This window comes from Schistocerca nitens, chromosome 8, assembly GCF_023898315.1.
Source record: "Schistocerca nitens isolate TAMUIC-IGC-003100 chromosome 8, iqSchNite1.1, whole genome shotgun sequence".
NCBI lineage: Eukaryota > Metazoa > Arthropoda > Insecta > Orthoptera > Acrididae > Schistocerca > Schistocerca nitens.
In genome coordinates this window covers 612,003,337-612,024,822 of record NC_064621.1, presented here as the reverse complement: position 1 = coordinate 612,024,822, position 21,486 = coordinate 612,003,337, and the positions used below count along the sequence as shown (strand labels likewise).

The 21,486-nt window shown below is 44.1% G+C and overlaps 1 protein-coding gene across 1 annotated transcript in view; it reads left to right on the top strand.

Moving 5' to 3' along the window:
* Positions 1 to 5,498: 5,498 nt before the first annotated feature.
* The window catches only part of LOC126198551 (hemocyte protein-glutamine gamma-glutamyltransferase-like), a 394,601-nt gene continuing 378,613 nt past the window's right edge, over positions 5,499 to 21,486 (top strand). The window contains exon 1 of the mRNA XM_049934974.1: positions 5,499 to 5,654. The gene's annotated coding sequence lies outside the window, so the exon portion shown is untranslated. The remainder of the gene's footprint in view (positions 5,655 to 21,486) is intronic.

Here is a 21,486-nt window from a genome sequence, read left to right as displayed (position 1 = left end):
ATTATTAGCCGTAACGTCAGAATTGCCTCTCTCGTCCCTTTACTTTTCCTAAAGCCAAACTGATCGTCACCTAACGCATTCTCAATTTTCTTTTCCATTCTTCTGTGTATTATTCTTGTAAGCAGCTTCGATGCATGAGCTGTTAAGCTGATTGTGCGATAATTCTTGCACTTGTCAGCTCTTGCCGTCTTCGGAATTGTGTGGATGATGCTTTTCCGAAAGTCAGATGATATATCGCCAAACTCATATATTGTACACATCAACGTGAATAGTCGTTTTGTTGCCACTTTCCCCAATGATTTTAGAAATTCTGATGGAATGTTATCTATCCCTTCTGCCTTATTTGACCGTAAGTCCTCCAAAGCTCTTTTAAATTCCGATTCTAATACTGGATCCCCTATCTCTTCTAAATTGACTCCTGTTTCTTCTTCTATCACATCAGACAAATCTTCACCCTCATGGAGGCTTTCAATGTATTCTTTCCACCTATCTGCTCTCACCTCTGCATTTAACAGTGGAATTCCCGTTGCACTCTTAATGTTACCACCGTTGCTTTTAGTGTCACCAAAGGTTGTTTTGACTTTCCTGTATGCTGAGTCTGTCCTTCCGACAATCATATCTTTTTCGATGTCTTCACATTTTTCCTGCAGCCATTTCGTCTTAGCTTCCCTGCACTTCCTATTTATTTCATTCCTCAGCGACTTGTATTTCTGTATTCCTGATTTTCCCGGAACATGTTTGTACTTCCTCCTTCCATCAGTCAACTGAAGTATTTCTTCTGTTACCCATGGTTTCTTCGCAGCTACCTCCTTTGTACCTATGTTTTCCTTCCCAACTTCTGTGATGGCCCTTTCTAGAGATGTCCATTCCTCTTCAACTGTACTGCCTACTGCGCTATTCCTTATTGCTGTATCTATAGCGTTAGAGAACTTCAAACGTATCTCGTCATTCCTTAGTACTTCCGTTTCCCACTTCTTTGCGTATTGATTCTTTCTGACTAATGTCTTGAACTTCAGCCTACTCTTCATCACTACTGTATTGTGATCTGAGTCTATATCCGCTCCTGGGTACGCCTTACAATCCAGTATTTGATTTCGGAATCTCTGTCTGACCATGATGTAATCTAATTGAAATCTTCCCGTATCTCCCGGCCTTTTCCAAGTATACCTCCTCCTCTTGTGATTCGTGAACAGGGTATTCGCTATTACTAGCTCAAACTTGTTACAGAACTCAATTAGTCTTTCTCCTCTTTCATTCCTTGTCCCAGGCCCATATTCTCCTGTAACCTTTTCTTCTACTCCTTCCCCTACAACTGCATTCCAGTCGCCCATGACTATTAGATTTTCGTCCCCCTTTACATACTGCATTACCCTTTCAGTATCCTCATACACTTTCTCTATCTGTTCATCTTCAGCCTGCGACGTCGGCATGTATACCTGAACTATCGTTGTCGGTGTTGGTCTGCTGTCGATTCTGATTAGAACAACCCGGTCACTGAACTGTTCACAGTAACACACCCTCTGCCCTATCTTCCTATTCATAACGAATCCTACACCTGTTATACCATATTCTGCTGCTGTTGATATTACCCGATACTCATCTGACCAGATATCCTTGTCTTCCTTCCACTTCACTTCACTGACCCCTACTATATCTACACTCCTGGAAATGGAAAAAAGAACACATTGACACCGGTGTGTCAGACCCACCATACTTGCTCCGGACACTGCGAGAGGGCTGTACAAGCAATGATCACACGCACGGCACAGCGGACACACCAGGAACCGCGGTGTTGGCCGTCGAATGGCGCTAGCTGCGCAGCATTTGTGCACCGCCGCCGTCAGTGTCAGCCAGTTTGCCGTGGCATACGGAGCTCCATCGCAGTCTTTAACACTGGTAGCATGCCGCGACAGCGTGGACGTGAACCGTATGTGCAGTTGACGGACTTTGAGCGAGGGCGTATAGTGGGCATGCGGGAGGCCGGGTGGACGTACCGCCGAATTGCTCAACACGTGGGGCGTGAGGTCTCCACAGTACATCGATGTTGTCGCCAGTGGTCGGCGGAAGGTGCACGTGCCCGTCGACCTGGGACCAGACCGCAGCGACGCACTGATGCACGCCAAGACCGTAGGATCCTACGCAGTGCCGTAGGGGACCGCACCGCCACTTCCCAGCAAATTAGGGACACTGTTGCTCCTGGGGTATCGGCGAGGACCATTCGCAACCGTCTCCATGAAGCTGGGCTACGGTCCCGCACACCGTTAGGCCGTCTTCCGCTCACGCCCCAACATCGTGCAGCCCGCCTCCAGTGGTGTCGCGACAGGCGTGAATGGAGGGACGAATGGAGACGTGTCGTCTTCAGCGATGAGAGTCGCTTCTGCCTTGGTGCCAATGATGGTCGTATGCGTGTTTGGCGCCGTGCAGGTGAGCGCCACAATCAGGACTGCATACGACCGAGGCACACAGGGCCAACACCCGGCATCATGGTGTGGGGAGCGATCTCCTACACTGGCCGTACACCACTGGTGATCGTCGAGGGGACACTGAATAGTGCACGGTACATCCAAACCGTCATCGAACCCATCGTTCTACCATTCCTAGACCGGCAAGGGAACTTGCTGTTCCAACAGGACAATGCACGTCCGCATGTATCCCGTGCCACCCAACGTGCTCTAGAAGGTGTAAGTCAACTACCCTGGCCAGCAAAATCTCCGGATCTGTCCCCCATTGGGCATGTTTGGGACTGGATGAAGCGTCGTCTCACGCGGTCTGCACGTCCAGCACGAACGCTGGTCCAACTGAGGCGCCAGGTGGAAATGGCATGGCAAGCCGTTCCACAGGACTACATCCAGCATCTCTACGGTCGTCTCCATGGGAGAATAGCAGCCTGCATTGCTGCGAAAGGTGGATATACACTGTACCAGTGCCGACATTGTGCATGCTCTGTTGCCTGTGTCTATGTGCCTGTGGTTCTGTCAGTGTGATCATGTGATGTATCTGACCCCAGGAATGTGTCAATAAAGTTTCCCCTTCCTGGGACAATGAATTCACGGTGTTCTTATTTCAATTTCCAGGAGTGTAGATTGAGCCTTTGCGAATAGCATATGAATGGTTTAAGTCATACCTACAGAACAGGAAGCAAAAAGTTTCCTTATATGGGTCAAGTGATTTAAATAAGTTTGTCACTTCATCTAACTGGGTTGAAATTTCATTAGATGTATCACAGGGTTCAGTCATGGATCCCCTTCTTTTCTTGATATATGTGAACGACCTCCCTTCCTATCTGAAACAGGAAGTTGAACTGGCACTGTTTGCTGATAATACAAGCATCATTATTAATCCAGTAAAAGAAATTCCAATTGAAAATGATACAAATAAGGTCTTTGGACAAGTCATTAATTGGTTTTCTGCAAATGGGCTTGTTCTAATCTTTGAAAAAAACACAGTACATACAATTTTCTGCTGCAAAAAGTACAGTTCCTTCAATAAACATAACACAACAACAGAAGTCAGTAGACACGGTAGAGCATACTAAGTTTTTGGGTGTACATATAGATGAGAAATGGAAAATTCATATTTCGGATTTCCTAAAGAGACTAGGTTCAGCAACCTTTGCGATCAGAATAATTGCCAATTTTGAGGATATAGAAATTAGTGAGCTAACATACTTTGCATACTTTCACACTCTGATGTCATACAGAACATATTTTGGGGTAACTCAACATTTAGACAAAAAGTATTCACTGCTCAAAAGAAAGTGGTTAGAATAATGTGTGGGGTTCACAGTCGCACATCTTGTAAGCATCTTTTTAAAAGCTCACTAATGACATTTGTTCTCAACGACATGGACCAGTTTAAAAACAACAGTGATATTCATGATTATAATACCAGAAAAAAGAAAGACTTACACAACCCTTTGCTCAACCCATCTCTGGCACAGAAAGTGGTAAAATATGCTGCTATAAAAATTTTCAACAAATTACCAGGTGAAATAAGGCGTCTGGCACACAACAGTAATAGCTTCAAAAATAAATTGAAATCATATCTCCTTGACAACTCCTTCTATATCATAGATGAATTCTTGAATAGGAATAAATAAATCTATAAATATAGTAAATGCATTTTGTGCCATTTAAGGGAATGGGGTAAATTATATATATATATATATATATATATATATATATATATATATATATGTATAATTTTGTTTCATATGTGCATTTCTTGTGCACTTGACACGTTCCACATATGGCTACCGCACCGTGCGATTGATCAAGGGAACACGCAACCAACTAACTAACTAACCGGTGTAAAATGGTTCAAATGGCTCTGAGCACTATGGGACTCAACTGCTGAGGTCATGAGTCCCCTAGAACTTAGAACTAGTTAAACCTAACTAACCTAAGGACATCACAAACATCCATGCCCGAGGCAGGATTCGAACCTGCGACCGTAGCGGTCTTGCGGTTCCTGACTGCAGCGCCTTTAACCGCACGGCTACTTCGGCCGGCCTAACCGGTGTATACGGACATCGATTTCTATAATATGTATGGAGACATTGCATAAAACGTTTTGACATCGTTGGCTCTCCATAGCATCAAGATTTATGTGGTATCACCGCCAGACACCACACTTGCCAGGTGGTAGCCTTTAAATCGGCCGCAGTCCGTTAGTATACGTTGGACCCGCGTGTCGCCACTATCAGTGAATTGCAGACCGAGCGCCGCCACACAGCAGGTCTAGTCTAGAGAGACTACCTAGCACTCGCCCCAGTTGTACAGCCGACTTTGCTAGCGATGGTTCACTGTCTACATACGCTCTCATTTGCAGAGACGACAGTTTAGCATAGCCTTCAGCTACGTCATTCGCTACGACCTAGCAAGGCGCCATATTCAGTTACTATAATCTGAACAGATAATATTGTGAATCGTGTACCGTCAAGAGCGACGTTCATCATTAATGGATTAAAGTTAAGTATCAAACTAATTACGACCGCTTTCTGAGTTCTAATTCCTTGTCATGTTCCAGACCTCACGTTAGTATAGTCCTTCCCTCCTCATGCCAGCCTGCGTGAGCTAAAACGCGTGCATTTCGGCCTCCTCTAGTAACACGGTGTTGGTTCTTCAGCCAACACAATATAGATCTATAGTCATGTTCATCTGTCCGACGACCATCTTTGAAAGCAGAAATTGCCAGCGCTTTTTTTCCAATCATCTGGAACATTTCAGTGCTGCTACGAGGGGAGCAAGTTCTTCCTCGCAATCTCAATCTTAATTTGTGTCGTGGTGAACAGTGCTGGATGGGAGGCGTACCTCTGGCGACAGGTATCTGCTCCGGGGCCCAGTTACGCCCGCGATACCGGCTGCCCGCCGCCGCGCGCCGCTTTCCTAGACACCTGGACTCCAGCTCCGGGCTGTTTACCGCGCTATCGGCCGGACGCAGCTGTGGGATGTGGGCCGCGCAGATTGGATAGGACGGCGGCCGCGGAAACCGCAGCTCGACTCCCGAGCGCTGCCTACACTACTAGAGGGCGGCGCCGCGCCGCCTCCTGCTCATTGTGAGCGCAGTCGCCGCCTCTCCAGCACCTAGCAACCATCACCAGGCAACCAGCACCAGGGAACCAGCCCCCAGCACCTAGCAGCCAGCACCTGTCGGTGAGTGCCAGGCCGCCAGCGCACTTGTGGCTCACGCCTCGCTGCGCTCATCCACCAGCCACCGCAGGGCAGGCATTCTGTGTACCAGAGCCACAAGGTCCCCTCCAGCTTTTACTCGCTACCTCCACGGGGAGAAATAATTTTGCCTTTGCATAAGACTATACAGGTTGAAATGGTCACTCATTCGAATCTCACCTGGGTTTGTTCTACTGCGAGCCGTGGATGAACGTTACAAACAAATTCCATATTCCTAGATTTCTGGAAAGCGTTTGACGCAGTGGCAAACTGTAGATTCTTAACGAGGTTTCCGGGCATACTAAATAAATTCCCTGGTACGTCAGTGACTCGAAAACTTTTCAAGTAATAGAACCCAGTACGTTGTCGTCAGGAGTGTCCCAGGGAAATGGGACGGACTGCTCTTGTTCTATGTACACACCTTTAATCCCCTCACCCTTGATGCTTTAAAGAATCGAAATCAGTGTGTATAACAACTTCAAACGTCTGATAACACTACAAATGAGTTATTCTATTCAATTTTTCGCATTAAGCATGTAAAACTTTCACGAATGAAGACGCAAATCCTAATTACACCGGTTTCACTAGCTTCGGATTCTTCACTAGATGACTATAGTCTGCGTAATCTGCGCTTCGTTTTAAGAAAAGCTAGTTTCTCACACATCTCAATGTTTGTGACGTCGTATCTCCTGAACTATGTCTCCTACAGTGACATAATTTTGCAGCTACATTCGCTGGTATACAGTCTGCAATTTTTTTTATTTTTATTTTTTTTCAAATTGAGTTCCTAGTACAGAAGTAATAAATTAAAACGTTTTTCGCCTGATTCCAACGGTCTTGCCGCAGTGGTAATACTGCTTCTCGTCAGATCTTCGAAGTTAAGCCCTGTCGGACTGGGTTAACACTTGGATGGGTGACCATCTGGTCTGCCGAGCGCTGTTGGCAAGCGGGGTGCACTCAGCCCTTGTGAGGCAAACTGAGGAGCTACTTGACTGAGAAGTAGCGGCTCCGGTCTACGAAACTGACATACGGCCGGGAGAACGGTGTACTGACCACATGCGCCTCCTTATCCGCATCCGCTGACGCCTATGGACTGAGGATGGCATGGCGGCCGGACGGTGCCGTTGGGACCTCATGGCCCGTTCGGGAGGAGTTTTTTTTCGCCTGATATAGAAAGTCGGACTCCGCGAACAGAGAAAATGCATAAGCAATAAATATTCTTGCTTTGATTACATTTTGAAGAGTGTCAGTGAAAAAAGCTTCCGAAAAAGTTTGAAATTATGTATACAGTTTTTTCTAAGTTGCGAAGTCCTGTCATTCTCAGATAGTGGCTGGAAAAAAAATGTACTTAATTTGTGGGCCATGCGTTAGGCTGCATCGAGACACAGGGGTCGGACAAAAGCATGGGAACACAGCGAAAAATGTATGGTTGAACGTAAATGCAGGTGACGCTGTTGTATTTGTCCGCGAAAGTTAGCAAGGCTATGTCGTGAATATGTTGCAGGCGTCAGTCGTGCTCAGATTCTGTGCAGCTGTGAGTGCAATACGTCGGAGTTAAGTGAGCCTCAGCTTTCTCAAATTGCTGGTGCTCGTTTGATGTGCTCTTCCTATGCCAAGGGAGCCGAAGTGTTTGGTGCTTCAAGAGGCACAGTATAAAAGATTCAGACCGCATACAGGGAAAGCGAAAAAACATCATCCGCTAAGTCACAATGCGAACCAAAGTGTCTATTGAATAATCGTGGCGGACCTTCACTGAAGAGTATTGAGACGACAAATAAGAGGACTACAGCTGCAGAAGCCATTGACAAACCGAATATCTCACTCGTGAACCCTCTGAGCACCAAATCAACGCGAAGGAACCTTGATTAGCTTGAAATTGCAGGGTGATCTCAAATTTCAAAACCACCTATCAATGACGTAACAGCAAAATATTGTGTCGGAGCCACAGAACCAGGACTGAGGAGCAACGGGAGGAAGCCATTTCGTCACACTGTTTCCAACTTCGTGCCGAATTTACGTCCCAAGAGCGAAACATTGCGGGCATTCGGTGATGAGTTGGGCAGCCGTATCGAGGTCCCACGGTTATTCTGCAAGGTCAAATTTCTGCCAAAGATTGTGTCATCATTTTGGTTGATCAGGTGTATGCCGTTGTAGAGTTTCTGTTCTCTAATAGTGACGCAGTGCGCCAAGACGGCGGGACCCCTGGGTACACAGCCCGTGTCGTCCAGGACTTGTTTTGTGAGCACCAGGATGAACTGTCTCGTCTTGCCCACCCGCCTCAGTCACCAGATTTCAACACTGGTCAGCCTCTGTGCACTCCTATGGAGGTAAATGTGGGTGATCGCTGACAATCTCCGTCTCCGTTACCTGAACTTGCCGCTATTTTGCAGGAAGAACGGTACACGATTGCTTTTGAAATCATACAGGATGTATATTTTTCCTGTCCGAGAAGACTGGAAGTTGTTTCAGATCCCAACGGTACACTGTACTAAGCTTGCAAATGTATTGCTTTTTCTGGTGTTTCCGTATTTATGTCGTACGCCGTACCTACACAGTTTCTCACTTTAAGGGGGGTAGGACGTCAAAGGGGCCGACTTGGAGCAGGAGAGGCACCACAGGACATTTTATTTTCTGCTGTCTATACTTTTACAAATAAATTCATAAAACTTTTTCAGCATGACCAGGAAGGATTCAGGATTCACACTCATAGCAGTGGAAGTGTAAAAACATAGCAAAATAATTTTTTTTTACATGTGAAAATTCATCATTTTTTCACTTACTGTTGGCTGCATTTGTTGCTATAGGTACATTTTTCTTCACAAGTAAGAGAGATTCTTCGATGTATTTTGCACAGAATACAAACCATACTTACAGGTGTATGAAACTCAAGAAAGTTCAAAATCTATTAAAAACTGTGGTAAAAATTGAGATAATTAATTACAAAATTTGATTTTTTTCTAAACATAATGTTTAAAACGTAACAGCTCTTTCATTTTTTCATATATTAAACAGATTCTAGAGTTTCAGATACCTGTACGAATGGTTTGTATGCTGTGCAAAATTCATGGAACAGTCTCTCTTACTTATGAAGAAAAGTGTACCTATAGCAACAAATGCAGCCAGTAAAGTGAAAAAATGATGAAATTACACGCGTAAAAAAATTATTTTGTTACGTTTTTCAACTTCCGCTGCTACGAGTGTGAATCTTGAATCCTTCCTGGTCATGCTGACAAAGTTTTATGAATTTATTTGTAAAATTATAGACAGTGGAAATTAAAATGTCCTGTGGTGCATCTCCTGTTCCAAGTCGGCCCGTTTGACGTCCTATCCCCCTTAATAAGACTAACTGCGTAAAGCTATTATACCTTTCAATCAGTATATTACGACAGCATTTTAAATTCTTAAATTCATTCCACAGTAACAAGAAATACTGAAAATCAATCTCTCTCTCTCTCTCTCTCTCTCTCTCTCTCTTTTTTTTTTTTTTTTTATACTTACGGAATCTGCAACTGAAACAGGATGTTTCTAGTCTTTTGGTAATACACATAACCGATTTAACGGACGGAATGAGCAGAAATTTGCGACTGTTCGCTGGTGAATCTGTAGTTTACGGAAACAGATACAGCCAAAGAATCTTGTTCTTGTATTGGTTAACAGCCTCAGTATGTTTTAAGAACGGAGTTATGGTCTAAACAGGCAGTAATCTATTTATTTTCTGTGCTAGTAGCTGATTTCGACAGTCGGTCATGTTCATGCACTTGTCATAAGCCTCAAATTTCACAACATGTTTGACCAAATAGCCAGCACACATTTAGTCAAACATGAAGTGAAGCTTGAGGCTTATGATCAGTGCTTGAAAATAACCTCTGGTCAAAATTAGCTAGTATCACAGATAATAAATAATGAGATTTTCACTCTGCAGCGGAGTGTGCGCTGATATGAAACTTCCTGGCAGATTAAAACTGTGTGCCGCACCGAGACTCCAGCTCACGACCTTTGCCTTTCGCGGGCAAGTGCTCTACCAACTGAGCCACCCAAGCACGACTCAGGCCCCGTCCTCACAGCTGTACATCTGCCAGTACCTCGTCTCCTACCTTCCAAACTCCTCCTGCGAACCTGGAGAACTAGCACTCCTGAATGAAAGGATATTGCGGAGACATGGCTTAGCCACAGCCTAGGGAATGTTTCCAGGTTCGCAGGAGAGCTTCTGTAAAGTTTGGAAGGTAGGAGGCGAGGCACTGGCAGATGTAAAGCTGTGTGGACGGGGCGTGAGTCGTGCTTGAGTAGCTCAGTTGGTAGAGCACCCGGGTTCGATTCCCGGCGGGGTCAGGGATTTTCTCTGCCTCGTGATGGCTGGGTGTTGTGTGATGTCCTTAGGTTAGTTAGGTTTAAGTAGTTCTAAGTTCTAGGGGACTGATGACCATAGATGTTAAGTCCCATAGTGCTCAGAGCCATTTGCACCATTTGGTAGAGCACTTGCCCGCGAAAGGCAAAGGTCCTGAGTTCGAGTCTCGGTCCGGCACATGATGTACATGGGAGGCAGCTAACTGCATATAATCTAATTAAACACGTAAATAATTGAGAAGAAAATACTGAAGATTAAACGTAATAACTGAATAAGAATAGATAAACACGTTATATACCGTTGTGGTGTAATGAGGGAGTCATTGAAGCAGAAACAGACAGCTCCCATGGAAATTAAAATCCAGAAGTTCATTCTGTAAAATTGCGAGAATTACATACAGTGTTAAGATCTGTAAAAAATTACATTGTACCAGGATTAGATAAAGTGAATAATTTGTATTCTTTCCAATTTTCGTCAATTGCATGTTTTACTTCGTCGTCCTACATTCTCAAACTCTTTTTATTTCTCATCTTCCTCTTCTTTGCTAAAATTTCTTTTGCAGTTTTATTGATTGCTTCTATTGAGACTTCCTGTTCTACATTTGCACATTCGTCGGTGGGTGTTCCCGCTAGGTACTTTGTAAATGTATTTTATAAAGAGTTATTAAACTTTCTTCTTGTAGGAGATACACAATTCTTCATTTTCTCGTTTGTATTGTGGTTTTTTCCATTTTGGTATCATTCTTATTTTTGTAATTACGAGATAGTGGTCCGAATATATATCACTGCCGCCGCCTACTGTAACGTCCTGTTTCATGGAACTTAACTTATAATTGACTATTACACAATCGGGCAATGATCTATAACTCTGACTATTCCACATGAACTTATGAATATCTTTCTTGGAAAAGTAGGAACTTGGTAATTTCAGCTGGTGAAAATAATAAATTAACTAAGTTCTTCTGCATTTCCATTTATTGCTGCTTCTCCGAAATTGCACAACATTTGGAATAGGTATTTTGCGTACTCGAACATTTAAATCTCCACTGATAATCAGTTGTTAATTTTTACAAATTGTAGTAGTTTGTAAAACAGTTTCGTTTCACCTCTTTCCCCTTCTTCAGTAGCAACGTCGCCGTAACTCTCGTTTGTCCTCATTCTAGTTCAAATTGTACTGTTATTTATGTAGGAACAACATCCTAATTTCTTCTTCAACTTTTGATATATTAACGTGGCTACTGCAAACCGAACCCCTTCTCTCTGCTTTACTCCTCTATGCTTCATTGATTATTGGTTCAAATTTTTCGTATCTTTTAATTTCTTTTTTATTTCTGTTATAGTAGCAACATTTATGCTTCGTCTTTAGTTTTTTTTTCCTCAAACAAAGGTCACATTGTTAATAAACTGAATAAATCATATTTTTTGTATTACTCGGTAATGGGCTTCTACAGGCTACGGACTCTTGCGCCAAAACACTGTGAAAATATCCCTGATTAAGTTACAAAATGTTGTCGGTGTAGTTCTGGTTCAGCCTGTGTTCACTTTACCAGAGTGGTTATTAGTTGAAAGTACTGTTGGCTTCAGCCAAGTAATTCCTTACTGGAATAGAGATTTTCATATGACAGCCTTAAATGTACCGTATTTGCGTTAACACATGTAGCTGGACTAGTTTCATTACATTTGTGTCATTTTCCTGTAGCCTCCAACGAAATATCATATTACTACGAAAAACCGAATGTACATTAATAACAGATAAACTAACGGAACATCTAGGAATGTACCAGTACAACGTCATAATAAATCATCCGTGTCCAGTGGTCGCTTTGCTCTGGTATGCAAAGTACTCGTCCACACCTAGTCACATTCTAACCCAGTCATGAAAAGTGAAATGTTACATAGGGTGTAAGTAAACGATTACATCAGATTTTGATGGATTCTACGGGGTATCTTGAGGAACAGTTTGAGAATGGGAACTCTGCCCGAAAACTTTACCTAATGTCGCAAGTCAGTGTCGAAGTTATTCGAGACCTGCGGTTGTACGCAACCGTTTGGCAGCAAACGGGAATTAGTACTAGCGGTGGGCGATATTTAACCAACTACTAAAATAAAAATGTTACTAATACTATTTAGCGAATTATATGTTCCTCGCTGACTGTTGAACTCTTAATAGGGCAGGCTTCACCAAAATAGAAGCTACACTTCACGTTTCATTTGGTTTTTGGAAAATAATGAAGAAAATTGTTCATTTTCTTATTACAATGTTTTTTTTTGTTTTTGCTTTTAAAATTTGAGTAATTTAAACAAATCATATCCTTTCACGCATTACCACTATAAAGGTCAGTCTCTAGCACCCTGTTACGCACATATTGCTCCAAGCGGACACAGTGCTATTCGATCGCCTGCGAGGTGTTCTTTCGTTCCGGACTTTGCATTGTAGCCGTTCCGGGCTGCAACCACGACTCAGCACCTCCACCCCCGCTGGGAGCTACTGGTGGCACTTACATTTTCGTTCCTCCGGCAACAGTTAACTCGGCTGGATAGACGAGTGTTGAGTCCTCACAACGCACAAGCCGTGCCACCGTCCCATCGTGGAAGCCGTGACACGTTCACTGCTCCAAGCCTTTTGCGCTTCCTTCACTACAATCCCGTCATTGTACATCTTGGCTCTGAGCACTATGGGACTTAACATCTGAGGTCATCAGTGCTCTAGACAGAACTACTTCAACCGAACTAACCTAAGGACATCACACACATCCATGTCCGAGGCGGGATTCGAACCTACGACCGTAGCAGCAGCGCGGATCCAGACTGAAGCGCCAAGAACCGCTCGGCCACAACGGCCGGCCATTGTGTATCTTGATAAATTAAAATACTGTAGGAAAGTGATAGAAATAAATATTATTTTCAGTTTTGCGTGAGGTTGCGAATGGTTGATAAAAAGGAAAAAAAATGGAAATCTATAGTACGTTTAAAATTAGTTGCGTCTTTTGACAGTTCAGTACGCAGCGAATGGTGGGTAGCGCAGTTGGCAGCGTGTGCTGAATGCGGAACGTTGTCAGGCTCGCTTCACTGCCTGAACAGCAAGCGGGGCAAGCCGGCCTGTCTGCAACCTTTCTCAAACGATTTTAAACAAACTATTCTGGAATAATCTCTGTTTCTCGCACATCTTACACCTTTATTCGTCATCTTCATGATGAATTGCCTATCACTTCGTTAATGGTCACAGGTAACGTGATATTCCGATAGTAGGGAAACTACTACGCGGGATTCTTAGAGTTGGTAGTGAAAAATATGGGAAGCCATGAATTTGCGTTTGGTGCGTGATAGATCATATGGAACTGAGTATGAAATTTAGATAACATATTGAATTATTCTTTACACTTGGAAGGATATCGCTATCTGTCTCCAATGTCGACAAAAATGGAACGCGCGTGCCAGTGAAAATGCCAGAATCAAATATTGTCCGACCCGATAGCTGAGTGGTCATCGACAGTGCTTCGCAAACTACCTATGGAGTGCCTTTCACAGACCGCCGTGTAGCTGGAATGTTCCACGCAGTGGCATATGAGGTCAGAACGAACTGCAAACGATCATACACTCCTGGAAATTGAAATAAGAACACCGTGAATTCATTGTCCCAGGAAGGGGAAACTTTATTGACACATTCCTGGGGTCAGATACATCACATGATCACACTGACAGAACCACAGGCACATAGACACAGGCAACAGAGCATGCACAATGTCGGCACTAGTACAGTCTATATCCACCTTTCGCAGCAATGCAGGCTGCTATTCTCCCATGGAGACGATCGTAGAGATGCTGGATGTAGTCCTGTGGAACGGCTTGCCATGCCATTTCCACCTGGCGCCTCTGTTGGACCAGCGTTCGTGCTGGACGTGCAGACCGCGTGAGACGACGCTTCATCCAGTCCCAAACATGCTCAATGGGGGACAGATCCGGAGATCTTGCTGGCCAGGGTAGTTGACTTACACCTTCTAGAGCACGTTGGGTGGCACGGGATACATGCGGACGTGCATTGTCCTGTTGGAACAGCAAGTTCCCTTGCCGGTCTAGGAATGGTAGAACGATGGGTTCGATGACGGTTTGGATGTACCGTGCACTATTCAGTGTCCCCTCGACGATCACCAGTGGTGTACGGCCAGTGTAGGAGATCGCTCCCCACACCATGATGCCGGGTGTTGGCCCTGTGTGCCTCGGTCGTATGCAGTCCTGATTGTGGCGCTCACCTGCACGGCGCCAAACACGCATACGACCATCACTGGCACCAAGGCAGAAGCGACTCTCATCGCTGAAGACGACACGTCTCCATTAGTCCCTCCATTCACGCCTGTCGCGACACCACTGGAGGCGGGCTGCACGATGTTGGGGCGTGAGCGGAAGACGGCCTAACGGTGTGCGGGACCGTAGCCCAGCTTCATGGAGACGGTTGCGAATGGTCCTCGCCGATACCCCAGGAGCAACAGTGTCCCTAATTTGCTGGGAAGTGGCGGTGCGGTCCCCTACGGCACTGCGTAGGATCCTACGGTCTTGGCGTGCATCCGTGCGTCGCTGCGGTCCGGTCCCAGGTCGACGGGCACGTGCACCTTCCGCCGACCACTGGCGACAACATCGATGTACTGTGGAGACCTCACGCCCCACGTGTTGAGCAATTCGGCGGTACGTCCACCCGGCCTCCCGCATGCCCACTATACGCCCTCGCTCAAAGTCCGTCAACTGCACATACGGTTCACGTCCACGCTGTCGCGGCATGCTACCAGTGTTAAAGACTGCGATGGAGCTCCGTATGCCACGGCAAACTGGCTGACACTGACGGCGGCGGTGCACAAATGCTGCGCAGCTAGCGCCATTCGACGGCCAACACCGCGGTTCCTGGTGTGTCCGCTGTGCCGTGCGTGTGATCATTGCTTGTACAGCCCTCTCGCAGTGTCCGGAGCAAGTATGGTGGGTCTGACACACCGGTGTCAATGTGTTCTTTTTTCCATTTCCAGGAGTGTATATTGAACAATTTTATCAGTGGGCGCAGTCGTTGGGAAGCGTAACTACGAAGTGGTAGCTTTATTTTGATGTCATTTATGTTTACTATCTTCGATGGTGTCTTCATTCTCTTTTAGTTTTCCAAGCTTGAGACTGTTCGCACATTGGTATCTATATAAATAAAAAAATAAAAAATTTAAAAAATTTAAAAATTAAAATTAAAATTAAAAAACAATAAAAAATTAAAAAATACCTTCCGCACCCTACTAGAAATACCCTTCCCTCCTTCCTTTCATCGTTTTTTTCTGGGTTGACGCACACACGTTAGTCCTGTATAGTGCAGTTTCTTCACATTTTAGATGGGGGTGGTTACGTGTAGTTAGGAAGGCAACGCCTGAAGAGGTAAGAGTTCATTTTTGTTTGGTAGGGAGACAAGTGGCGGTGCCACGTAGGGATGTCTATGATTTTGTTTTATTTCTTTTGTTAGGAGAAAACAAAAAAAAAGTGGTCAGCGTGACGGATTGCCGTCCTACGGGCCCTGGTTCAATTCCCGACTGTGTCGGAGATTTTCTCCGTTCAGGGACTGAGTGGTGTGTTGTCTTCATCATAATTTCATCCCCATCTGGCGTGCAGGTCGACTGGCGTCGACTGTAATACGACCTGCACCAAGGCGGCCGGACCTGCCCCGCAAGGGGCTTCTCGGCCAATGACGCCAAACGCTCATTTCCATTTCAGTTAAATATTAATAAATCGATCATATCTCATAAATGGTCTGAGATACCGAAACAAGTTTTTGGCAAATTATACCACGCAAAGTGCCATATAAGTGATATGTGAAATTTCCATATGTAGCGCGATACTCAAGCAACTACAGTTTTTTAGATGAAATAATGTAACATTTAAGGACCATCAATAGCTGTTCAAACGAGATTTGTTGTGGGGTTTGCAACAATGTAAGTGAAGAAGTTACAAGCTTATTTTAATACTGAGAATGTGTTTTCTCGTAACTGCTGACCTGTCTTGTCCTCAATTGTTGGTTTACTAACACACTGTTTTAGGATTCTGTCACAATTTCAACTTTATTAGAATGGTAGTGAGATGAATATTTGTAAACTCTGCTGTCTTTATACATGGCACAAGAGAAGTTACGTATTACTCAAAACTTGTCATAATCCTTCATGAATACATGTCTCCTCAGCCACATTACTTTCCACCTACGCTCACTCTCAATCGTATTTAAATGAGCATGATATGGAGCAAGCCTGATTAAACTATGCCATTTAGCGTCAGCCAGTTCGTCTATCTGGCAGCGTGGAGTTTTTGGCTTGTACAAAAGTTCCGTTACCTCCGCTTAGCACAAATTATGGTCACCTTTATCCAACGCAACATTTCTTGTACCCAGAGCAAAATGTTCGCTTTCCTCCATGCACTATTGAAGCTTTATCCATGACATAGGAGTGGTATGGCGCATTGTCCATTACTGTCGCCGAATTCTGAGGGATGTTATGCAGCACAACAGTATCTTCACAGCCAGTGAACGTGTTCTTGAACGACCACTTCTACTGCGAATCTCGTGTTCAGACGTGCTGCACTGTTTCTATTAATACGACGCCAACACGAAACACTAGTTCAATGCGCGATTACTGCAGAACACTTCAGCACCAGCAAAGATCACTTTACAGCGAGAGCTAATGTACGCATTTGCATCTAATGAGAGGCACGACATGGTACTGTTTATCCATGGTCCGGCAACAGGGGCGCTTCACCAATCGAAATGCTGGCGGAGTCGCAGGAAAAGCCGGCTCGCCATTGGTGTTAGCTGGGCAACGGCGTCATTTGTCCCCCTGTGAGCCAAACGTCAAAAGTCGCAACTAATTTTAAACGCTCTATAGCGAGGATTTGTTTTCTGCAAGAGACGGATGTAACAGTGCGATATTTGTGGTCAAACATTGCCGTTCAAAAAGAACTGTGCACAATCGGAGGAAACGTCTAGAGAAGGGGCACCCAACAATAAGTTTATCAATGTATAGTGTAACGTTCCTGCTCATATTATAGACGAGGATTAAGCCAAAACTTCACCTCAAAAATATTAAGTATGTGCAGTAGACACGTTCTAATATCGAGGTTCCTACAAAGTGTTAAACTGAGTTCTGGAGTATGGGAACGTAACTCACATACTCTTATACTCATCTCGTTGAATCGGGTGTCCCGAAGGCTGTTTGACATTGCCGCAGAACTTCTGAGATTCTGTGTTGGATTCTTTCGTTGCAACGATTTTACTTAATGAAAAGTCCTCAACCATCTAATTTTAAAAACTTCATTTATTTAAACAAACCGAACTGAATGCAAGAGCACTTTTGCCGCCTCGCACTCCAACTGATAATGTATCCGCTACTAAAGACTGCGAACCCATATAGTCCCAGCAGCCGTGTCTTATGTAACGAAAAAACAACGTAAACAACCAGGCATCAAAAGATGATATTCTATGCGTCTTACAATGAATAATAATCTGTACAAAATCATTTAAACTTGGCAGGACGCAGAGCACAAAAACATAAATACATCTTTCGTAATTATGTTCGTAAAATATAGGGTCTTCCGGTACCAAATGTTACATGATGAGTATTTTAACAATTAATTTTATATGTTTATTTTAATTAGAGTGAAGTTATTATTTCATTTTGCTGCCATCGTCATAGTTCCACCACAGTTCATAATTAATATGCTCGAAACACACTGTTTCATTTTATACGTAGTATATGTTTATTTAATGAATTCTAAGACTTGAATAACACTGTATGAAAGTGTTTTCTGTTTCGCGTGAAAAGACATTAAACAATAATTAACGTAAGCTGAAAATCAAGACGTCACCTAATACGCGATGGCGTGCTAAAACCGATGCCTTCGTTTTATTTTATCCTGTTCTCAATATCGGCTTACGCATTACACGTCATACATATTACTCGGTCGACTTCCTCGCTTTGCTGACGCAAGTTCAACCCTCCGCCGCTAGAGGGCACCGAATTGTAGAGTGTAACGCGGTGGTGTGTAAGGTAACTGTGTCGGTGCGCGAGAAAAGCGAGCTGTAATCGAGTTTCTAACCGCAGAAAACGTTCCTCCAATTGAAATCATAGAACAATGGTAGCTGTGTACGGTGATCATTGTATCGACATCAGAAATCTGCGGCGTTGGGTTGTTCATGCTGGAAATGAATGAATCGGTGGTAGTAACCTCGACGTGTGTGACAGAGCTCGGAATGTTTCCAAAACTTAAAAAAACTCCTTCAAAGACTTCAAGCTCACAGTGATGAAGAGGTGCAGGAAGACGTGAGGTTATGGCTCCGCCATCAAAGTCAACCATTCTACAGTGATGGTATCAACAAACAGCTCTTTCGTTGGGAGAAATGTGTTTGTTGCCAGGGTGACTATGTTGAGAAATAAACATATCAGAAAACCAGATGTTTTCTGCAGGGTCGTAGCTGCAGCACTAAGTAGACTACGCCTGTCGGTATAGACTAACCGCACTCCAAGACTTGACGGGCTGCCAAGGTGAAAATAACCATTAAAGGCTTGCCCTTGCCACATGTTTCTGAAATTACTACCCAACCTAAAAACATACGATTTGTAATAGCTGTAAACGTAAATACTGATGTAATGTTCAGTACACCACCCTCAGTCACAAACAGAAATAACTGCACTCATACCCATTACACTCTGTATGTTAAGGTTGTAAATTACAACCTGTGTAAGTGATGCTGAGAAATAGTGTGAAAAGCTTGTAAAGGTGCTGCAGTGTAATTTGTGCTGAGAAATAATTTTATGAACATTCGATACGTCTCGCCGTTGCCGAGTTAATTGAGCATTGAAGTTAGCCAACCAGCCCGAACCGCGCCCAGATTCAAGTGTCCCACCAGAGACGGTGGTGCCAACGTGTACTCATTTCGATTTCCTAAAACGAAACAAGAGGGCGATACAAAAATTGGACAAGGGACGGCAGTAAGGCTCGAACCCGAGCCCAAGTCTGAGCGGTCTCGGTCGCTGTCATCTACGTTGTGAGGACAACTGTCAATGCTTTGTCTGGCAGGCCACTTGAATTTGTGCGTGGCACCTGATTGGCTAACGTCAATGCTAATTAACTCGGCACCGGAGTACGTTTTAGAATTTTTTTCTTGACAGCCTTGTCAGACTGCTTCTGACCACCTTGTACACAAACCACGCCGGCCGCGGTGGTCTAGCGGTTCTAGGCGCTCAGTCCGCAACCGCGCGACTGCTACGGTCGCAGGTTCGAATCCTGCCTCGGGCATGGATGTGTGCGATGTCCTTAGGTTAGTTAGGTTTAAGTAGTTCTAAGTTCTAGGGGACTTATGACCACAGATGTTAAGTCCCATAGTGCTCAGAGCCATTTGAACCAACACAAACCACGTAATAAAATTTCTGTGTATCGTGTCGTTCACTAATCGAATGTATCTTATACTACAGTGAGTTACTCTCGATGTGTTACATTACAACAAAGTTCTACACTAATGCTGCATACCTTGCTGGTTTCAGTCTACTTTATGCCCTACTTGAAACTAATAGGCTTCTGGAATCTGTTACCCGGTTGGTTCTTCAAGGATCCTCCATGGCAGTAAACCACCATAAGAGTTTCTAAGTCCAGCGACGAGTCGGTAGGAAGAGGCTGACGCGACGTATAGCTCTGCCGGTCTTTCTTTCCGCTCAAGACTGCAAAAGTTAAGCGGAGCCTTTCCTGGATCAGTTGAGTGAATCGATACTCTGAACTCCTCCCTACCTGTTCTTTGCCGTTCTCTCGCTGATGTAGTACCTCGAAGCAGTTTTTTTTTGTTTTTGTTTTTTTTGTGCTACTGGATTCTTTGGGGGATATAGTCTGCATATGTAGCTATACGTAGAAATGCAAGTAGCTAATCAATTTCAAATAAATTCTTGGAGGTGGTTACCGGGAATTTACTGAAACATCTAAGAACAGTTACTAATCACACCATTCCACGGAAATAACTTCAATTCTGCGGAAAACGGGGAGCACGGCTTGCGCAGAGATCAGACCTGAACTGCATCGCATCGCCGACTGAAGAGACTGGCGTGTAATAGAGAAAAACCGCTCAGATTCGCAAGAAGTCAACGGTACAGATTTATACAGATGAATTGTGCCAGGAATAATATTCTCAGTGGATTCTACAACTTCACCATTCAATAAACGAGACAAAATAACAAGATTTGAGTATCCAGGGTTGTTATTCAGCACAGACTGTTGTTTACTTGAAACTACACCATCCAGTCAATCTGTATATTGAGCAGGCAGTAAAGGAAAGAAAAGAAAAATTCGGAGTAGGAATTAAAATCCATGGAGAAGTAACAAAAACTTTGAGGTTCGCCGATGACATTGTAATTCTGTCAGAGACAGCAAAGGACCTGGAAGAGCAGTTGAACGGAATAAACAGTGTCTTGAAAGGAGGATGAACATCAACAAATCAAAACGACGATAATGGAATGTAGTCAAATTAAGTCGGGTGATGCTAAGGCAATTAGATTAGGAAATGAGGCACATAAAGCAGTAAATGAGTTTTGCTATTTGGGGAGCAAAATAACTGATGGTGCTCGGAGTACAGAGGATATAAAATGTAGACTGGCAATGGCAAGGAAAGCGTTTCTGAAGAAGAGAAATTTCTTAGCATCGAGTATAGATTTAAGTGTCAGGAAGTCGTTTCTGAAAGTATTTGCATGAAGTGTAGCCATGAATGGAAGTGAAACATGGACGATAAATAGTTTGGACAAGAAGAGAATAGAAGCTTTCGAAATGTGGTGCTACAGAAGAATGCTGAAGATTCGATGGGTAGATCACATAACTAATGAAGAGGTATTGAACAGAATAGGCTTGAAAAGAAATTTGTGACACAACATGACTAGAAGAAGGGATCGGTTGGTAGGATACGTTCTCAGGCATCAATGTATCACCAATTTAGTATTGGAGGTCAGCGTGGGGGGTAAAAATCGTAGAGGGAGACCAAGAGATGAATACACTAAACAGATTCAGAAGGATGTGAGTTGCAGTACCTACTGGGAGATGATGAAGCTTCCACAGGATAGAGTAGCATGGAGAGCTGCATCAAACCAGTCTCTGGACTGAAGACCTCCACAACAACAACACACCATCCAGTTCACCTGGTACAACAATGACGTTTAAAATTGCGTCTTCCACGGTTCCCATAGCCTCTTGGAAAGGCATAGTTGAGGTCTCTTGTTTCTTGACACTGTCGGGAAGTAAGCTGAAGTGATTTGCGATACACAAAACGCTACTGAGCACTTTGGAACTGTTGAATACCGACAAGGCTTCGCTGGAAGACACTACAGTATCATAAGAAAAGCAATCCATCGCTGATTTCACGGCATCAAAGTGGTTCCGGCAGAAAATCACTGCTTCAGTCCATGCAGCCCAACTTCTTATCACTGGCTCCGGAGGT